The sequence below is a fragment of the Meriones unguiculatus genome, chromosome 2 (assembly GCF_030254825.1).
Source record: "Meriones unguiculatus strain TT.TT164.6M chromosome 2, Bangor_MerUng_6.1, whole genome shotgun sequence".
Lineage (NCBI taxonomy): Eukaryota > Metazoa > Chordata > Mammalia > Rodentia > Muridae > Meriones > Meriones unguiculatus.
In genome coordinates, this window is record NC_083350.1 from 76,164,646 (window position 1) to 76,185,760 (window position 21,115).

The 21,115-nt window shown below is 40.6% G+C and overlaps 1 protein-coding gene across 1 annotated transcript in view; it reads right to left on the reverse strand.

Annotated features, from left to right (window-relative positions):
- The window catches only part of Greb1l (GREB1 like retinoic acid receptor coactivator), a 239,450-nt gene that overhangs the window by 111,890 nt on the left and 106,445 nt on the right, over positions 1-21,115 (reverse strand). The window contains exon 2 of the mRNA XM_060377680.1: positions 6,795-6,901. The gene's annotated coding sequence lies outside the window, so the exon portion shown is untranslated. The remainder of the gene's footprint in view (positions 1-6,794; positions 6,902-21,115) is intronic.

Below are 21,115 nucleotides of genomic sequence, written 5' to 3' on the forward strand. Positions count from 1 at the left end.
CCCCAGCTGTCAGAGAGTGATCCTCTTAAATGAAGATGCCCAGCTAATAAGTGTGCAAAGAATAGTAGACGTATAAAATAATCACTTTGCAACTACGAATGAGGTGTTTGCGTTGGCAATAGTGTTAGGGGAACTTTATAGTGGAAAAACATCATCTGTGGCCTCTGAACCCATGGGTTAGATCCTGATGTGAGGTAGTGAGGCACTGTGGCCTCTCTAAGGAGACAATGTAAATGAAGCCACCCAGAAGTGTCCAGCCAAGTCTCAGAGAAAACTGCGTGATGGATGAGACCACAAAGAAACAAGCAGAATCAGAACCCGGTTTCTGCAATAGGCCAGGGTCAGTCCAGTCTTAAATAAAGATTCAAAGTTAAACTAAAAAGAAAAAGTCCATGTTTTTTGTTTGTTTGTTTGTTTGTTTTTTGTTTGTTTTACCTGTTTCAACCTGTTGTTTGAAGCAGAAAAAATGGTGAGAGTAGGTGTGGGTAGCAGTGCATACCTGAACTATATGGTAAGACTGTCTGAGACAGAGAGAGAGAGAGAGAGAGAGAGAGAGAGAGAGATTGGTGGGGTGAACCATGTGGAGTTTTTGTTGTTCCTATTTTGAGATTATTTTAAAGGCAGAATTTATGGACTCTGTAGTGGGCATTGTACAGAAAAAGAGACAGCTTTGTGAAATTTACTCGACTTTTGTTACCTCTGTCTTCATAGACGTTATCATTCACTTTGCACAGCTGACATAGCAGCCAGCTAGCATTACAGAGAACCTTGTAGTCAAATACACACGCTCTGAAATCAATTCCTGTCCTGTAGTTTCCTGGGTGACACTGGCTACTTTACCTGCCATTTGTGATCTGGGATGAAGACTGCCAATCTCCTGGTTTTTGAGAGAATAAATAAGATTTTTTGAATCTATAAAGTCTTAAACCAGTGCCTTAGAGTCATGTGCATAAAGTTGCCTTCGGTTTTGGTGAGTCAGCATTGACTGCATTACGATCACTAAGACAAACCCTTTCCTTTAATTGTGGTGGGTGCCTCGGCAGGTTCTAGGCTCACCTCCGGTCACACGTAACTATCAATATAAAAGCTCCAAAAGCTGCCATTTACCATTAGATACAACCCATTGGAACATTTTATATCAGATAAACAAATCCTGAATAACCCTTGGCACCAAGTACTGACGTATCAGAGGCGAGGGGAATGTTCTGTGTATCAGCCTCCAATGCCTGGTGTCCACGCGTGGTGGCTGAGATCTGAAACGTGGCTCCTGTGATGGAGCATCCTATCTCACTGTACTTAACTTAAACAGCTACATGTTTAAGTAGCCATCTTACTGGATTGGGCGACAGCTATTTCCTAGATTCAAAAGCTTTTTTAAGCCCCAGTAAAGCAACCTTGAACATATCACTTCATCTTTCTCAAGCTCTTCCAGCAATACAATTCCTTGACTTTTCAGGAGAAAGGGAAGTGTTGTTGTGTTACAGATCATATGCTCTTTCTTCCTACTATGTCCACCACAGGCTTGGGGCTACAGCCCAGTGGCAGAACAGGTACCTAGCGTGCGGAGGCCTTGGATTCTGCTGCTAGCATTGAGAGGGATGATGGGTGTCTCAGACAGGTAAACCACGTTCAGTTCTTGTCAGTTCATGGGGAGCTTCTAACCCTAAACTAAAAACAAATGCACACTCACACTTCTCTCTCTGTTGGCTCTCTTAGAGCTTTATTATTTACAGATTTACTGCTGCAGGGGTGGGGGGTGGGGGGTGGGGGGTGGGGTTGAATCCAGTCCTTGCCTATGCTAAGTATGTGCTTTACTACTGAGCTAAATCTCAGCTCTGTTCATTCTTTTTTTTTTTTTTTGAAGTAAATTCTTATTTCTGAGATAATGTCTCTCTTTCTTTGTTTTACATTTAAATTTCTTTAATTTCAGTTTATTTACATCCCAAGGGTGCCTCCTCTCTCCTCCCCTTCCAGTTTCCCCTCCCCCCTCCTTCTCCCTTCCCCTATCCTTTCCACCCAGAAAAGGGGAGGTTCCCCCACCATCCCTGTATCAACCCTCCCCAGTACATCAAGTCACATGAGGACTGAGCATATCCTCATCCCCTGAGGCCAGGCAAGGCATCCCTGCCAGGAAGAAGTGATACAAAAGCAGGCAATAGAGTGCATGTTAGAAATAGTCCCCCCCCCCCCCCGCAACTCGCCAGGCGACCTACATGAAGAGCAAGCCGCCCATTGGCCACATAAGTGCAGGGGTCCTAGGTCCTTACCATGCATGCTCCTTAGTTAATGTCTCAGTCTCTTAAAGTCCCCATGGGACCAGGTTTGTTGTCTCTGTTGGTCTTGTTAGGTTCCTGCTGTTTATTCTTTTAAATAGACATTTGTTACCCTTAAATTATTTGTATTTTTTTAACTCCATTATTTGATTGTGAGTTTTTGGGAGAGGTAGATATCTTATGAAACCAGAATTGAGAGACAGAGACAGGGAGAGACAGAGAAACAGAGAGAGATTGAATTTTTGAGTCTTATCCAATTATATATTAAGCAGACTTGAGGCAATGCTATCTTTTTCTAAGAACATTTTCCAATGAAGCACAAAGTTAAGCATGCATTCAAAACAAATATGTTATTGTATTTTCATCCATCCTCCTTGCTGGAGATCTGAAAAGGCAATCAGATTAAAGGCACTGCTTCAGTCTCTTTGTATCTTTAGATCAGGGAATGTCTATTTTGACAGGTTCTAAAGTCAAAAGTACTGGATTTTTTTTTTTTAAAGCGGCCTTAGTAACTTAATTTTAAATTCTTAGTTCTGCCATTTTCAGCAGACACACAGTTGTCCCCAGCCATTATGGAGACAATGACTGTGATGTGCCCATCGACTCCAAAGCATCAGGAAGACTGTCCTAGGAGAAAAAGCAGGACTCCACTCTATAACAAAGGGTTACAGTGTTCCTACTGGGAACCTTCACTGTCTTCCCTGAAATGCCAGAAATTCTTCTGTAAAAGAAGCGCATCTCGTCAGGACTCCAAAATTGGACAATTCCTGCATAAGCCCAGAGCAGCAGAGCACAGAGCAGCTTGTGACCTCCACCATGTCACCAGAGGCCAATTTTTCAATAGGAAGAAACGTCAATAACCCAGAACAGAAAACATTAAATAATGAGAAGCGCTTCCAAAGTGTGGCTCACCACATCCATCAGGACTGTCAAGGGCAGATTTCACAGCCCCCGTGATTCCGGAGAGCACACTTCTGTGGGGATTAAGGTCTGCGTGCACAGAGCTCCAGAGGGAAAAACTAATTTCCCAAACGCAAAGGTAATGTAAAAGATGCTACTAAAACAACTTTCTAAATGGCACCGTAAAGTAAAGCTGCAAAGGCAAAGATGATGTTTCTTGCTTGATTTCTGTTGTTTAACCACCCCATCTGTTTTTAAAAAGATTGTTTAGATGGGAGCTATAGGCATTAGTCCATTAGATATATAGGTAACGACATATTAAAGACTTCAATGGTTTGTTTTGTTTGAGGTGATAGTGGGTAACTTACTCTAGACACATATCATGCTTGTAAAAATTACAACTGGGTAAAAATTAAAACAGTGCAAAGAGGGCTAAAGCATCCGAAGCTCAGAGTAAGAACAGTAAAACACAGCGGCATCTAAGGGCAGCAAATCAAACTGTGCTTCAGAGTCAGCAAAATGCGACCGTTTTTCTTTGATACTGTCGGCAAACAGCTGCTGCTTTTTCCAACCAGATGTGAGTTTGGGCTTTTTACAACACACCTGCATGGTACAACTGAGAAGCAACTCGCTGGGTTGTAATCTGGAGAACGCTAAAAGAGGAGGACACGGTTTCACAGACAGAGCAAGCGAACCTCGTGTCCGTGGATGGAGCCCCTCAATGCGTCCATCCGTCTGTCCAGCCCATCCCGGTCCCCCCTCCCGCACCCCCGGGCCGCCCCCTCCCGTCAGCAGTCTTTCCTTATCTAATTAAGTCTGCTGATTGCACTTGTCAGATATGCCGCCATTTCAATGCTACTTAAACAGCTGTGCGTTTTCTCTAGGCAATTATCAGTCACCACACTCGGGTTTCTAAATTAGTTGTTGAAAGGCGCTTTAACCTTGAGAAAATAGACAATCCTGTATGTGTTCCCTGAAAAAGAGTCATTACTGAAAAAGGATTGAAAAAAGTCACATGCCTGTAGTTAATAAATAACATTAATTGCAACACTAATTTAAAATTAGTAGACGTGTTTAACTAGGTCTATCGTATGCACTGTTTCTTTATTATACATATTGACACGTGTGCTTCCTTTACATGTCTGTATGTATGCACAGTATATAAAATAGAATATCAAAATGCCACCAAATCTGTCATCTGCCCGCCAGGAGCCTAACTTCTTTAAAGGCTGAGGTCACTACTGAGGCAAACAGATCTCTCTCATCGGGCAGGTTCCCCACCCCTGCTTCTCCAGCTCCTTCCAAAGAGAACATCCCTTATTTTACTGGTGTTCTTTGTCAGTGTTGGGGATAGAACCCAAGGCCTCACATATGCCGGGCAAGAGCTCTACCACTGGGCTACACAATACAACATTTTTATTCTTGACTCTGACATTGATTTGTGTTTTGTTCCTGATGACATATATATATATATACATATATGTATATATATGTATATATATATATGTATATATATATGTATATGTGATTTTTTTTCAGTAAGAAGTGGAGGATTTACGGTTAGTTATCAGCTTACAGTCTCTGTCTGTCAACTATTATCAGTGAAAATGAGAAGTCTGTAAGCCAGAGCTGTAGCTCTGTGGTTGGTTGAGTGCTTGTCTGGTGTAAGCGAGGGCCCAAGTTCAGTCCCCAGAGCCACATGCACCCACGGAAAATAAAAATAACTAAAACCTGTGGGCCACTCTTCCTGTGTCACGGGTCCTTTATATATTAAAAATAGATTTAAAGATAATCTTCCAGAGTTAGCAAGTTTTGGTGTTTGAAAAAAGGTTTGATAATAGTTTTCTGTGGACAAGCAAGGTCTGAAGCATGTTGAATAATTTTGAAATTAAATGTGACAGCTCCCTACCCTGGCGTTCCCCTAACTGCTTTCTGTTCCAAGAAAAAAAAAAGAAAAGAAAAAAAGAAAAAAAAGGCAATATTTCAACAGCACAAAATTCTTTGTTACGACAGAAACATTAAAATGATAAATGTTCTGGAAAGCAAAGTACACTTCAAATCCTAACTTTTCTTTCAGACCTATGCTGAGTCTAATAGTCCTCGCCAACATTTGGTGAGGATTATCCTTCCATTAGACAAAAGCTAGCGTTCCTTAGATAAATCAGGAGTTATTGCCATGAGACTCATAAAACCTTTTCACAACACAGATTTTCGAGGGAACCCTTTAAGGTTTTAGGAGGCTGCCCCTTTTACTAAGTAACAAAATACACCCCATGGTGTCTCGCTGACCCTGCTCAGCTGTCCTTTGACCTCTTCAATTGTTGAAGCCTAACGCCAGGGCCCACAGAATTTGCCTCCCATATCAAAAAGGCTAAAGTTGCTTCCTCCTAGCACCTGGTGAAACAAAATGCAACAGTTCTCTCTCTCTCCTGCCTCCTCCTCACTCTGACCATTTTCCAGATGTTAAGCCAATACCGGGTTTCACTGTCTCTGTGGCCATCACTAAACAGGGACTAGGCTGAAGTGGCAATGACCCTCTTGTTCTCTCTGGCCTCAAAAGGATACAACAGGTCATAAAAGAGGAAAAGATCTTTGGCCTCCCTTGAAAACACCAGGCTATTTAAACACATTGCAACTTCCAAAGGGGAAAAGAGAGTTTGGGGTATGTGCCTTTTAAAAGCCAAGTCACCTAAAGCAGTCACCCTAAATTCTCAATTCTTAACAAGTTTTTTTTTCTTCCTTGACATTGGAAGAGGGTTAACCAGTATCACCCTTTCCTCCCTGAATTAAAAACCTTCTAAAACTAAAGCCAAAAGCATCCACAAAAAAAAAAAGAAAAAAGAAAAAGGAAAAGAAAATCTCTGTAACATCCATCTCAGAACAATGTAGTAAAATTTACATGAAGAAAAATTTGCATATACGTGGTCGCTAAATACGATTTGGGTTTTCCTGCACAACTAAGAGTCTACAAGTCTGTCTTATGAGAAGATTTGAAAGAATATCACAGTCACCAAAGAGAAACCAAAAAGTGCCTTTGTGGAGAGGAGTGAGGGGTGAGAGTGCTCAGGACAGACTGAATATGTGGACGAAATCTTTAAAGGATAATAATAAAGAAAGGAAAACCCAAACCAAGATGTGAAAAAAATGAAGAGATTTGTTTCCATGACTGTGTATGTGTGTGCACATCTGCGTGTGTGGGTGCCCTGTGTGTGGGTGCGCCGAGGCCATGGGAGGTCCTTGGAGCTCTTGGAGTTTCGGGTGGCGTGCCCGACGTGGGGTTAGGGACACGTCAGTCCTCCAGGAAAGCAATTAGTAAGTGCTTCTATCCACTGAACCTGCTCTTTAGTCCTTGAATTCATTTTGTTCTTCAATTTATGTAGACAGGAAATACAGACCTAGTTGGGCGGAAAGCGTATTCCTGAGTAAGTCTTCCTGGGGGAGCAGGGAAGAGGAACGGGCAGGCATGTGTGGAGGGGGAAGGGGCATAGAGGAGCAGGAGATATAAACATGGCTTAATTAGGTTAAGGATCAAACGTGGTTGCTTTATTTAAACTGTAAATTAACTTCCCAAAAAAATCCAATCATGGAAAATTTGAGAAGAGGAATACGGTCATACAGTACCTTGGTTCAGATATTAACATGTTTGAATCATGTTCATGGTAAAGTTAGGCAGTCACCATCTCAGGGAGCTTGTTCTGGATCAGAACTTTCTTAAGGTTTCTTTGCACCTATAAAAACATAAAAACACATTATTTCCAAGTGCCTTTTATTCTACAATATAACAAACAATCTATATATCTAAAAATTCTACAAAATCACAAAAGTTACCCAAGTTCTACCTAACTCTGTACTTGTTACAATGGGAAAATATAAAGATGTTCCTTCTTCCTATACTCCTCAAACAACCATGCTCAAATATATATTCAAAATGATACCTATTTTTCTTAGACCCCACCCCTTCTCTCAGTGCAAGCTGAGCAAGGTTTTTGGCTGGCGTTATAACACTAAAAGTCCACAGAATATTCCTGTCTTGAAAATGGAATTAGTATAAGATAAATTTCTTATTTGGGGGCATTTGGGTATGTTAAAATACTTGACATTTGTCTAAGATTAATTTATTCAAAGAAGTAGAAAAACATCAAATATAGCTAATACTGAAATAATATTTTTCTACTTTTTAAAATTCCTTAATTATTTCCAGGAAGAAATATTGGAAGAAGAGAAAGAGCTATTTCCTACCTTTCTGAGCAATATATTTCTGGGAGGTGTTAACTTTAATTACTTACAGTGGATTGAATAGTATACCTATTATTCTCTCTGCTAACTAGATCATGGTTGATACAAATTATTGCGTGAAATGTAAGATAAAGCTGTAAAGCCTTAAGGGAATTAAAGCAACTTGTCATTAATTTTTATTCATAACTTTGAAGTAATTTTTACTGCATCTAAAAAAGAAAACCAAAGATTCTTAGATTTGTAAGATGTACTAAGTGCAAGATAAATATTTATAAACTAAAATAAATGAAGCCATGTTAAAGAAAATCTTTTAGTACTTTCTTTTTATGCCAGTTTGAAAAAGAGAAAAGAGACATTTCGGATCTGGGGATAAAAACTATTTCTCTTAAGCTCTTATTATCAGAAGAATGCCTTCTCACAGAAAAATAATGAAAAATGCAGGCCCTGGATTTTCAAGCTCACACACTTCCTACTCACACATGCACAAATAGCATCTTTCATGTTCGGGAACCTTCCTACCTAACCCAAACCCGAGACTGCCCCATATGGTCAATGAGGTCAAACTGCATTACTGCCAGTGAGAACTGTCTGACTCTGCAAATACCTTAATGATTTTTAAAAAGGTCAATAATCCAATTCCAATAGCTTTGGAGTCTAAAATTGCTAATTTTTAGCCACGTGCTGCACACTTCACCTGCTAGTAATGACATTTTTGTATTTTCTTCTAATTACACTCAGAGCTAAGACCTTTGGCCCTGGGCCACAGACCCCTATTCAGGCTGCACACATTTTCTTAAAGGACCTGATCCTTTGTTGCCATTCTCACTCTTTCATCTATTATTTACACCCATAGAGAAGGAGACACTCCACCGTTTGTATGGCTTAAAGCTTCCAACCATCTCAATGACTTTGCCTTTCAGTCGATGGGCTTTTTCCTAGACAAATGCCAGAAAGTTTGACAAAATCATTTTTTTTGTTTTTTTTTTTTTTTTAGTTACACTGCCCTCTCTTTTCCCCTCTTTTACCCCTAGACAACCTCCTTTTCTCTCTTGTCCCACAGGAAGAACTTTGCATGAGTAAGGATTTACACAGTGTGGCCATTACCAACAAAATCAAACCTCCAACAGCTGACAGATCAATAAAAATTATATATTTTCTTTCATCACAGAACCCCTTAAATGAAATTTGAGATAATTTAAAATAACTTAAAACCCACCCACAGCCTTCACTAAGACACAGAACTCTCAGCACTCCCCCACAGAAGTGGCAAAACAGCATTTAGAAAACAGTGAGGGCATTCAGTACATGGCCAAAGTTTTCAGGTGTTTTCATTTTTACTTATCACTTGCTTGAAAGAAAGGAGGGAAAAGGAAAAGATGAGAAAGTAAACTGAAATGGCTAAAAGTTTGATTTTTAGCTTAATCTTTAAAATATTTTAAAGCAAAATCTTCACCAACCATCTCTACCATTATTGTTATTTCACAACTCTTCACCACACCCCCCACCACAATTTTGGAAATCAGAAGCACAAAATTGTTACCATGACGCAGATCACTCCCTCAGACCACAACAAGCCACCAAAAGATTCTGAGCTCCAAGATGTTTCTAAAATGACAGCGATTCATCCTGGCTCTCTTCCTCTATTGCTCTGCGTACTCTTGATTTCTAAGTGTTTCCTTGTTGTCTGTCCTCTGCAGACCCTGAAACCTCTTGTCTTTTCTTGTTTTCACCATTTGCTTCACCCAGCAGTTCACTGGAGACCCATCCATCTTGTAATGCCCAGAGTGACAGATGCTCTCCAGAGCAACCACACTGCTGAGTGAACAAAAGATAACATCACCTCCAGGAACTCCAGAGAGAAATACAACCGCAACCTTAGGACAGGGTCTGACTTGACAGACATCGGACCATAAACCTCTTCTAAGTGAAAAAGAAAACAATTACCACACACACAACAAAATCTGACACAATCAAAGGCAGAAAAGAGTGATCATTTGTGGATTGCCTTTTCACTCTGTAGCTCACTATTCCCCGGTGCTTTTATATTGGGGCAATTCACTCTCCAAGAGGCAAGAGACGTTCTTGGGAAGAAAAGCCTTTCTCAAGTGTCTTCTTTTATTCAACAATATTCAAAGTGAAATTCATTGACGTGTGTTGCAGGAAACCCAAGGCTTCAATTCAGTCTGACCCTTCTTGTTTGCATAAAGCAGTATCTAGGCTCAGAAACTCTGGCTCTATTCTACTGCTATGAAAGGAACACTCAGGCTTTGCAAATTAAAAACACATTAAGCACATCAGAAATTAAAAAGCAACATGTGACCCAGTGTCAACAATATGCCTGGCTCAGAACAGAAGAGCTCACCATTCATTAATCAGACACCCTCCAACTTGGGTTGAAAAAGACAGTGACCAGGAGAGCATCCTGGGAAGGGCTGCAGACTCTCCCCTAACAAAGCAGAGGTCATGTGAACACCTCCTGGCAACAAACCAATGCCAGGAAAGCTGTATGCAGGAGAGTCCGCTGATCTAGAGTTTAGGGTTTGGCCTTATTTCAAATACAATGGGCAATAAGTACATTTGTAAAATTCATATATCACGAGAGGGAATTCTGAAGAACAAAACAGGGAAGACTAACCTGTGGGTTCAACTAAAAAAACTATGATCAACTGTCAATTATGGAGACCAACGATTCATTTTCATAACAAATACCGAGAGACACAGAGGTAAGCCTCTGTTATAGAGAAATACATTGTCATTCTCAAAAAAGACAAGTACTACAAGTATCTATGGTACATCTAAAGACCTCAGGATGTCCAAGGAAAGGCTTGTCGACAGTATGTCTATGAACTGTGAGCAAAGTAAATGATACCCTTTGTTTAGTAAAATACTTTAATTTTTAAAAAAATTTTCCACACAGAAAGCTTTTATTTAAGTTATGTTAAAATTGGGATGAGTTTTTAGTCTGTAATGACTCCTCTCATCTTTATATTGCAAAAATCACCATGAAACTTAAAAGATGTTTTATCTATTATGTTTCAATTACTGGGAGAAATAAAAGAATTAGTCCTATAAACCAACACCTCTTATTTAAACATTTTCTATGTCTCCTTTATTTCCTTGCTTTGGCGTCTTTATAAATACCATAGCATCTTTTTTTTGTATTCTCAAAATATTTTATTTTTAAGGCTGACAAATATATACACGAACGTGTACAAATTGGTAACTCAATGGGAAAAGGACTAAATAATTACAGAATGACTATCATCTTGTTGAAGATTTGGTCTACCACGAACCGGATCAACATAATCCTCCTAAACAGTACATTCTGGGGTACTCTCAAACTTGGGCATTGGTGGCAGGAGAGATCTGACCTTTAAATGATAGCACCCCTGCAAAGGGCACCCAAAAGATCCAGTTAAATTATCTTCTACTCAGAGTGGGATCCATAAGCAGTTGTGGAAAGCACTCCCTATGGGAAGTTCTTATTGCCTGACTGATCAAAAACAAAACAAGACTTTTTTTTTTTTTCCTTTGAGGGTCGCTTCCAGATCACAGTCGGGGCTAGAAACCCACACAGGGGGAAAAAAATCCATCAACATGAAATCCTAAAAGAGTTTACCCTTCACCATCCTATTTGCACTTCAAAACCCTGTGAGTCCTCCAGCTAAAGGCCAGGGCTGAACCATTTCAATAATAAGAGGTGGCCAGCGGTGATTTATCTTCCATTTGGCTTCTGGGCAAGAGCTGCAATATCTAGGCAGCCTGCGTTCCCGGATGAGACCACTCCTGCGGGTCCCGCTGTCCCTTCTGCAGCCTTGGATCTGCAGGACAAACAACCCGGCAGCTTCTTCAGCCACCGGCAGGAACGCGTGCAACTCAGGATTCGGGCACATTTTCTCGGTAACGACATCCTGGAGTAGAAGGCCCCTGAGTAATCAGAAGACTGCAGGTAAAGGGCAGGCTCTCTTTGTTCTAGGCCGGGAAAGTGAAGAAACTCCCAAACGTAGCCTTTCCTCTCCCTGCACCAACTGCCAGCAGAACTTCTTAAGCTCTTTGCAATTTACCCCAACATAGCTATTCCCTTAGGGTAATGTTAGTCAGCTCCCATCAGCATGGTAGCGGTTTAATTAAAATCTGCACCCTGTAAAATATTTCAACAAATCCAGAAAAGTAAAGATAGGTCACAAGCTCCTGGGTCAAAAAGACCTAAAAACAGGGAAGAGATTCATTACGACTCAGTTGACTTTTCCCACCTTCTAAGCAAACACGGATCGCCGCCATCAATGCACAGTCTTCCTCAAGCCAAATGAACTCTGGACGACAGCAATGGCTATATAAATCAGGTTGTCATGTGCTCACCATACTGGGGTTACTCCTTCCAAAGAGAGGACATTTTGTCACCAGGTATGACTTGCTTATTTCATAATTATGTTCAACATGCTTCTCAGAAAAGAGAACAAAAGGCACTCACATACCTTTTCTGTCTGTTCATTGTTTCAGTTTTCCAAATGATAGGATAGGTTCCATCTGAACCCTATACTGACAGCATACCCAGGATATTTTCTATAGTGATAATAATCTCACAGATTGGAAACGCTCTACTTCTTTAAATTCATTTCTTTTTGACAATCACAGGCATCTATTCTATCATACTCACTCTCTCGCCCACCTCCCATTATTACTGATTTCTTTTTCCCAACTAGTACCTTCCTGTGTCTAGTTAGTTATTTATTCTTCCTTTCTTTCTTGGTTTTTGGAGATAGGGTTTCTTGTGTGTAGCCCTGGCTATCCCGAACTCTGTAGACCAGGCTGCCCTTGAACTAAGAGAGATGTTCTTGCCTCTGCTGGGGTTAAAGGTGTGTGTCACCAGTACCTGGCTCGTGTCTTTTGTTGTTGTTGTTTGTTTTTGTTTTTCAAGACAGGGTTTCTCTGTGTAGCCTTGGCTTTGTAGACCAGGCTGGCCTCAAACCCACAGAGATCCACCTGCTTCTGCCTCCCCAAGTACTGGGATTACAGGTGTGTGCCACCGTGCACAGTTTGAGTCTTTTTTAAACTTTTCTTCTTTTTTTTTTTCCTGGTGCAGCTAGATTTGCTGCATATTGGTGATTTTTCCATTGTGCCTCATCCAGAAGACAGCGCTGTACAGAGCACCTGCACATTTTTCACACTAGGTTCACAGAGACTCCAAGGAGAAAATGTGTTTAATTTAAATCTAATACTATAACAAAACTCTGACCAATAAGTAGTAAGAATGTGTCTAATTCAGGAAATGCAAATATCTGTCAGTTAACAGTAAATAATAATTTATATCCTGGAAGTTTTAATTTCTTCCATTAAAACTCCACTGCAAACAGTTTTTTTTAATCTCATGAACAAATATTTTTCATTTTCATAGCTTTAAATACCAAAAATTCTAGAAAACTCACTTCTTTTAGGAAATAATTTTATTGTATGCTACCAGACTGATGATTCTGAGATTTATATATTGAGATGACATAAAAATTCAAACCTTACATATTAAATGAGAATAAATGAGCAACTGAAAGCCTATGAGCCATGAAACTTTATATCACTGGAAAAAAAGAACCTTGTATAAATAATAATAATACTGAGGAAAGCAAATTTCTTAGCCTACTGCTTGACATGAAAAAAAAAATGCCTTCCTTAGAGAATTGACAAAAGTAATTGATCTACCAGACAGGAAACATTCAATCTTCATTAAATATTTATTCAGTGCAATAGACTGTTTGGTGCTATTTGGACCTCAAAGAAAAAAACCAACAAAGTAAAAAGAAGTCCACTGAAAAATACAACACATTGGTGAATTAAATTGACATTAATAAATTAGAAAATAGCTGATTTTCAAACATTAGAACAACAGTATTATTACTATTAAAAAGCAACAGATTTAATGCAGCCACAATTAAAATTCCAACATTTTTCACAAAAATAGAAAACAAATCCTAAAATTTGTATAGAGTCACAATAGATAATTAATCATCCTCAATTAATAGTCCTCTACCACCACCCTCAAAGAAGACAGAAGAAAGAAAGAACCGAAACAAGACATTCTGAAGGCATCAGACCATGAGGTTTCAAAACTGAACTTCAAAACTGTGGTGACAGAAACAGCATGGTCCTGGATAAAAACATCCACACTGAAATAAGAATAAACTAATAGAACAGAATAGAGGACTCAGAAATAAATTCACACACTATCAATTGGTTCTCAACAAAGATGTTGAGAACAGAAAACAAACTTGGTTAAACCAGATGTTCAGCCATTAAACCACCAATCTCATGCTACTCATTCGAAATGGTTTTTATAAACTCTGAATATAAGACCTGAAACTTATAAAATTGCTGTCTAGCCAGGTATGGTGTCCCATGCCTTTAACCTCTGCACCCAGCGGGGAGAGGCAGGCACATCTCTGTGAGCTGGATGCCAGGCTGCTCTCCATGGCAAGTTTCAGAGCAGCGAGAGCTACATAGTGAGAGCTCATCTTAGAAAACACACAAATGAACAAACAATCCTAGTAAGCTAGGAGATAGCGTTGGGGAAAACCTTTATGACATGGATCCAAGTTATGAGTTTTTGGATATGACTCCAAAAGTATAGGCAATAAAAGCAAAATTTGACAAATAGGTTTATATCATAGTAAAAAGCTTCTGTACAGCAAATGGAAGGCAAGTGAAGAGAACTCATAGAATGGGAGAAATCTTTATAAATTATACTTTAATAAGAAGATAAACCCCAAATATATGAGTGCAAACAACAAAATAAACTGTTCTCAAAATTCAATTTTCAACTCCTACAAAGGCAATACAAAACAATAGGAATAAATGTAATCAAGAAAGTGAAAATGCATACACTGACAAACTAGACAAAGATGATTCTCAATACAAATGGTCAAAGGTGCATGAACTGTCAGCATGACTAACCTCCAGGGAAATGCAAATCAAAACCACAGAGAGACAGGTGACCTCCCTCACACCTGTTAAAATGTCTGTCTTCCAAAGAATAAAAATAAACAATGACAAGCATTAGAAAGGACACGAGAAGAGGGAACACTTCCACACTGTTGGTGGTAATGCAAATTAGCAGAGCAGTTCCCCAGAGTTAAAGCCAGAGCTTCCATCCCACACAGCTATCCACAACTGTTCAGACCAGGATCCCACCACAGTTCTGCTCGGTTACCCAGAGCTTTTCAAATAACTAACTGTTATTTGGGTGTAAGCAACTGTGATCACATGCAGCTTTGTAATTGCTCTGGTTTTTAGCACGGCTGCTGAGTTCCCACCATGCCTTATATGTAACTTAACCTCCCCTTTAGGTAGGTCTGTACAAGGTAGACAGTATGAACCTCGATTTATGACAGCCAAACTTAAAAATTTTTGTCTACTTAACAAAGATACAAAAGCAACTTATGATGCAGGATAGTTCACCCCATTGTGAACCCCGAGATTGTGAACCTTAAAAAACCTGTCTTTTGTTTGGTGTGGCTTAGCCCTAACACACACCTTTAATCCTAGAGCTTTCTGTACACAGGAAAGCTTGATAAAGTTAACCCTAGGTCAAGAGGTGGAGCAAGCTGACAAGGTTTAAGTAGAAAGGAGGGGCATTGAGTTGAAGGGTATTTACGATATTATGAAGAAGAAGATGAAGAAGAAGAGGAGGAAGAGGAGAAGGAAGAGGAAGAAGAAAGAGGAAGAAGAGGCAGAAGCTGCAGCAGCAGCAGCAGCAGCTTTGGGGCTCTTTGGCTTTTAGATTTTGGCCTTTTTCTCCTGGGCTGTCAGCTGAGCTAGCAACCCTTGGGCTTTTTGGCTTTTTCCTTCTGGGATGTTGAGTTGGGTAGGAGGGTCAGCTGGGTGACTCCTCCGCCTCTCCAAGTTAGCAAGCTTTCACCCTGGCATTTGGCTCCTGAATCTTTATTGGTAACATTGAATGGTTGGGATTTTCACTTTTTAAACAACAGATTTATGTACCAGGATGTGTATTTCAAACTTTTAAATTTTTTATCTTTTTCAGGATAGCAAGGTGCAATGTAATACTCGGCTGTGGTGCTGGGCAGAGGCAGAGAAGCATTGCTTCCAGGAAATTTATCACGAGGGTAAATGATACTCAGTGTACAGCCTACTACACTGCTGAGCAGGGTGCTTGGTAGGTTATGGGTATTAGATGCATTTTCAAGTTACAGTATTTTATTAAGATGGGACCCCGTGATAAATTAAGGAGTGCCTTCATAGAGTTCCATGCTACCTCACTTACAAGCATTTGTTACTGGGGTCTTCGAATGCGTCCATCATAGATAAATGGGGAAACCGTTATATAGCCATCAAAAATGAAGGTCAGTGTCTGCATGCCCATGTTTGTAACAGCATTGTTCCGGCTGCGGTGGTGGCTCAGCTAGTAATGTGTTTGCCACATGAGCATGAGGACTTGATTCCGATTTCACAGGAGCCATGTGAAATCTGGACAGCATGGTAGCCAGCCTGTAACCCAGTGTTCCGGAGGCAGACAGGCTCAGCCAAGCAGGCAAACTACGCTAGCTGAATAGGCAAAGTCTAGGTTCACATGAAATCAAGGTAACATCAATACATCAAGGTGGAGATCTTTGGCATCAGCCTATGGCTTCCAAATGCATACATGCGCACACATGTATCCACACATATATGTACACATACATGTTAATACATATTTAGAAAGATGCATACTACATAATGCAAATACATGCAGAAAAGAAAAAAAAAAAGGAACTCCTGTCCCTGGTACATGAGAGTTGAATCTGGAGCATGTTAAGTTAAACAGCCAGACACATGGCAAATGTTACATCGCTCATATTAAAACAGAAACAGGGCAAGGGGACAGAGCAGAGTAGAAAGTAGTGCTCACCAAGGACCAGGTTGGTGACTGGGAGGACAGCTCAGTGGTTACATGCATATACTCTTCTTCCAGCGGGCCAGAGTTCAATTCCTAGCACCCACATCGGACAGCTTGCATCTGCCTATAACTCCAGCTCCAGGGCCAACTGACACCTCTGGCCTAGCAGACACCTGTGCACAGATTCACATACCCACGTACAGCACACGTCTATGCAATTTAAAAACAGTGACAGTGACTTCCAGGACAGCCAGGGCTACCCAGAAACCCTGCCTCAAAATAGACAAACCAACAAACGAGTATAGTAAAAATACATCTTTTAAAAAAAGGACTAGGCCTGGGGACAAGGTGATGTTAGCCAAAGTAAGCAAATTTTCAGTGAGGGGGAAATAAGTGCAAGATATCTACCTCAGTTAATAATAATGCAACCTATACCTTGGCAGTGGCAGATTTTAAAGGGCTGCACCATAAGTCTAAGCAAGCTGCAAATAAGCTAGTTTAAGTCATTCTACAACTTACACATATGTCAGGATATCAACTTACACACCATAAATAAGTAAATAAATGTTTTTATTTGTTAGCCAAATAAACAAAAAAATTTTCATGAAAACAAAATATGGAGCCACAGAGGTAGGGAAGAGACCTCATTCGCCACACCGACCCGCAAAGATAGTATGTAGGAGTCATGGTAATGGCAGATATGCTGTAACTTTTTTTAATCATCAAACTTTATTAGGTAATTTAAGTGAAATTTTTATAAATTTGCACGGAGGAGCATACTGTGTTTCTGAAAGAGAAGTCTAATCATTTTAACATTGTATATTTCCCAAATAAAATAATGTTTAAATCTAATTAAAATATCAGTAGAGTTATGCAGCTGTACCAGAACATCTGTGAGTGAATGAAGATTGCCAAAGAAAAGGCGGAAAGGTCTCTTCAAAACGCGTTACAGGAGCCGGAGAGACAGATGGCTCAGAGCTTGGGCGCACTGGCTGCCCTTACAGAGGACCCAGATTCAGTTCCCGGCACCCACATGGCAGATCACAACTGTCTGTAGCTCCTGTTCCAGGGGCCCCACAGGGCATTATACACACGTGGTGCACTGACACAAATGCAGGTAAAACTAAAATAACTCTTAAGAAAAAACAGGTTAGGTGGAGACAGTCAGCGCCATACTCAACCGTATTGTGGAGAAAGCTTTCGGTTATTAAAGTCTGTGTTGGCAAAGCTCAAGAAGCGTTTCTCTCACTCTCCTTTCCTATTTCCTTTTCATTTCTGTTTGCACATGATAAGTCAGTGTGTGTGTTTGCACATGCATGCATGTTAACACACATACGTGGTTATACGCATGTCCCAGCGGGACATGAATTTCAGCAGACAAGCTCTGGAGTTGGTTCTGTCTTTCCACCACGTGGTCCCCGTATCAAACGGAGGTCCTTGGCTAGGCGCCCAGCCCTTGAGAGATTTCTGACGCTTCCTCCCCCTCGTCTGAGTTTCACGGGACTACACGCCTAGTTTTCCTCCCTTTGCAGACTGGTTCTCGATGTCCCTTTCGTTCGCCATGCATCGAGGACTTGGAGTTCTGCAGATTTCCGTCTACGGAAGTTGTCTTTAGGCCTTGTGCATCTCTACCTCCTGCTGCAAGACTCTTTGCCACTGAGTCAGGCAAAATACTGACTGAGAGACAATGTGCAGTTTGAGGGGCTACTGAAGACACTGCTGCGGGTCTGCTCACTCCTCCTGAAGAAGGGCCCTTCCTGTAAGGGCACAGGCAGTTCTGTAGAGAAGCCCTTACGGTCGGACCGGAGACTTCTTCCCAGGAGCCAACAGTACTGTCCTTGGTCACTGGCCTCACCTCCTTTTGGTACCCTCCAGTCACTTTCCTGCGTCATGTGCAATCAAATCGTGTCGCTCTTTTGTTGAAAAACCTCCCAGATTCTATGGTGCTCTGAGGAGAAAGTCAATACCCTCAGTGCCAACCTTACCTCGCGGGTGTCCTTTCTAAGACGGAGCTCAGAAACAACAAGCAGGCTTCAAACTCTACAGCCTTCCACCTACGCTACCAGACACTGCATCGCGTGATTACGATTACTTCAGTTTCTTTCATCCTTCAGATCTCAATTCAAGGATGAATTCTCTTCTCTTCCACTCTCTCTTGTGCTGAAAGCACTGTAGGATCTTTTCATCTCTTTCCCATCAGTTCACCCGCTGCGGTTTGTGTTTCCTGTTAGAGTCTAAGCATCCTGAAAAGCTATACTTTCCTGATTGTGCCTATGATTAAAATCACAGCGACTACTATGGCACTTTCTAACTCAGTAGGCAGTCACAATATTTTAAAACATTTTAATCATTTATATGTGTGACTGGCTAAACAATGAAAGATTTATTAGACACAGCCCAGAAAGGCTGTATTAAAATTAAAATATTGTAAAAATACCAAAGAAAATCATTGCCTTCACGATCCTGAAATTAATTTCAAATTAAGAAACTATTTTAGACAAATTATCTAAGGGGCTGGGATGCAACTCTTTGGAAGAGCAAGGAACTGATTTTAAAAGCCAAAAAGCATAATAACTGTTAATAAGCTCTGCTTCCCACCATTGATACAGTGTCAATAAAACGTCTCTGTAAATAGATGCCCAGAGGCAGGATAGCCGGGTGAGAGGATGGTTCTATTATTTTATTGAGGAAGCTGCGTACTAATTTCCACGGTGTAGACCATAACTTTATGCACCAGCTGTGAATATGGTTCCTTTCTCCTCACATCTCGGGCAGCACTTGTCACCACTTACGGTCTGTCTGTGTGTGAAGTTTATCTGTGGTTTTGGTTTGACCTTGTTAGTTGTTCTGAAGGGGATGAGATGGAATCTCAAGGCAGATAGAATTTGCATTTCCGTGATGACTAAGGGTGTCAGACAGTTTTTTTTTTTTTAATGTTATTTTTAAAACTACGTTTGTGTGTGTGGTAAGTGCTTGTGGCAGAGTCCAGAAGGAGATCTCAGACTCCCTGTGGGGAACTTGCTCCCTGCGCATGGCAGTCACGGGCAGCTGTGGCCTGCCCAGGGTGGGAGAGGGGAGAGGTAGTAGGACTCTCAACCTCTGCCCCATGTGCCCCTGTTGAATGCTTTCTACAATATTGGTTGTTTATGTGTGACTCTTCTTCTGAGAACTGTCTGTTTAGCTGCAGCATTTCAAGTTTTAAACTAGGATCTTCCATCCATCTTGAAATGACATTTTTGTGCGAGGGAGAGAGATGAGAGCTAATTCCATCCTCCTGCTGGGGGCTCCTTCCATTTTCCCAGTAGCCTTTGTTGATGCACTGCCCTTTCCCCACTATTTGATAATACACGGCAATGAGTGGCATGTGCTGACTCCTGGGTCTTCTGTTCTGGTCTATGGATCTGCTTGGCTGTCTCGTGCCATTTCTAGGCTGTCTTTTGCCATGGCTCTATATAGTATAATTTGAAGTCAGGCATTGTGATACCTGAAGTGCTCTTCCTGCTTAAGTTTTCATTGGCTATCCAGGGTCTTTTGTTTTTATATATGAATTCCAGAATTCTTTTTTCTAAATCCATGAAGGCCGTCACTAAAATTTCGATGGGCTCACATTGAATCTGTATATTACTTTTGGTGAAATATAGACATTTTCACAATATTAATTCTGCCAATCCAGGACCATGGAAGATCTATCCAAATTCCAGTGCCTTTCAATTTTTTATTTTAGCATCTTAAGTTTTCGTTGTAAGTCTTGTTTTGTTTTTTGAGACAGGGTTTCTCCATGTACCCTTGGTTGTCGTGGACTCACTTTGTAGACCAGGCTGGCCTTGAACTCACAGAGATCTGCCTACCTTTGCCTCCCTGAGTGCTGGGATTACAGGCATGTGCCACTACAGCCAGCTTATTGTAAGTCTTTCATCTTCTTGGTTAGGTTTATTCCTAGGTTTCCTTTATTTTATTTTTTTAAAGTTATGGGAGAGTCTTCCCATTTTTTTGCTGGCTGTTTGTAACATATAGTGTGTTTATTATATTATGAATCTATTCTGAATTTCATCAAGACTTTTATCATGAAGCCATGTTGAACCTTGTCAAATGCCTTTTCCATTTATATGGCGTATGACATTTATTGGTTTGCATGTGCTGAGTCAATCTGGCATCGTAGGGATGAAACCAACTTGATTGTGTTGTGAGATCTTCTTAATGAGTCCTTAAGTTTGGTTTGCAATAATTTATTTCTAGAGGCACCAGGCAAACGAAGAGGTGGACAGAAAGGAGCATGAGATTGGAAAAACAAACAAACAAACAAACAAACAAACAACAAAACACAAAGTAATGTCCCTTGGAATAAATAGAATCCTTACTCTAATGCTATTTTTCCATAAAACAAAACAAAACAACAACAAAACCCTCAGACTAAAGAGAAATGACTCGGTGGTTAAGAAGAACACTGGCCGCTTTTGCAGAGGACAGGCTTGGTTCCCAGCATGCACAGGTGGCTAGCTCACAACTGCCTTCTGCTCTGGTTCCAGAGGATCTGACACCATCTTCTGGCCTCTGTGGGCATCAGGGGCGCATGTGGTGCACATACAGGCAAACAAAATACCCACACACAAAAATAAAATATGCCTTGAGAAAAAAATTAATAAAACTTATCTTTTGCATGTTTCCTATTTGCTTTTGGAGACAGAACCTTTCTATATAGACCAGACTGGCTCCAACTCATGATTATCCTGCCTCAACCTCCCTAATGCTGGAATTATATATGCATTTTTACCACATTTGTCTAAAAAGAAGTTTGTTTTTACTGCTAATTCTGTGAGGTAGACAA